Source organism: Sinocyclocheilus rhinocerous, unplaced genomic scaffold, assembly GCF_001515625.1.
Source record: "Sinocyclocheilus rhinocerous isolate Xijiao unplaced genomic scaffold, SAMN03320098_v1.1 scaffold322, whole genome shotgun sequence".
Classification (NCBI taxonomy): domain Eukaryota; kingdom Metazoa; phylum Chordata; class Actinopteri; order Cypriniformes; family Cyprinidae; genus Sinocyclocheilus; species Sinocyclocheilus rhinocerous.
The window spans coordinates 426,002-426,918 of record NW_015641027.1 but is presented as its reverse complement, the minus strand read 5'-3'; positions in this window follow the sequence as shown (position 1 = coordinate 426,918).

The following is a 917-nucleotide window of genomic DNA, read 5'->3' as shown; positions in this document are numbered from 1 at the left end:
GGAAGTCAAAAATAGAACTAGTGATAACAAGGCGCTCTGATTGTTTTTGTTGTAGAATACGATAGAGGATATATTCACACGTTATAGAAATTAAAATGATGGTGTATAAAATTGATTTTAAGATAAAAAATAGACGATAAAGAATTAACTTGACGGAGCTCAAACTCAAAACACACGGCAGCAACAAACAGTCATTATAAAAGCCCTGTAAACTTTGTTACAGGCACGAAGATACATCTTTCATTTCATCAAGCTGTATGCTCACTAAAAACTGACACAGTCATCACGTCAAGTAATTTCATTTTTCATTTTGATGTGACACAAATCAGTGATATCTAAGCAGGAGAGTTGTTTACTTACTTTATAATTAGTCAATAACACCATAATTTTCTTCATTGAGGCTGAGAGCTCGCACTAAAACAAGAGGCAGGATTTATCACACGAACCAATCACATCCAATCATAACCGATCATATCCAATTATAGCGTGACGGAGGCATTGCCTCCTCTCACGTGACTTTCCCCCATTCATCTCAATGAGCCTCCAGAAAAGTCACGGCATGCTTTAGGGTCTCTGTAGAAAGTCTATGGACCGAAGGGAGGCAAGCCTCCGGCTGTAACTTTACCTGCGGGTGGCGCTGTTGGACAGTGTTACTTTATAGAAACGAGTGACTTTTAGACTTTTAATGTCATATTTGGTCATATTTGCGTAGGGCTGGGCGATATAGCTAAAAAATGTATCAACGATATAATGTTTCATATCAGTCACCCGTCGCTGCCGATACTGTCGTGAAGCGCTTATGAACATCTGCATGCCCCTCGAGACACCTGGATGTCAGTGTGCTTCCCAGACATTGCGCGTGCATTTTCAGATGGCGTTCAATGGCGGCGGCCTGTCCTTCATTCTTGTGGGGTTAT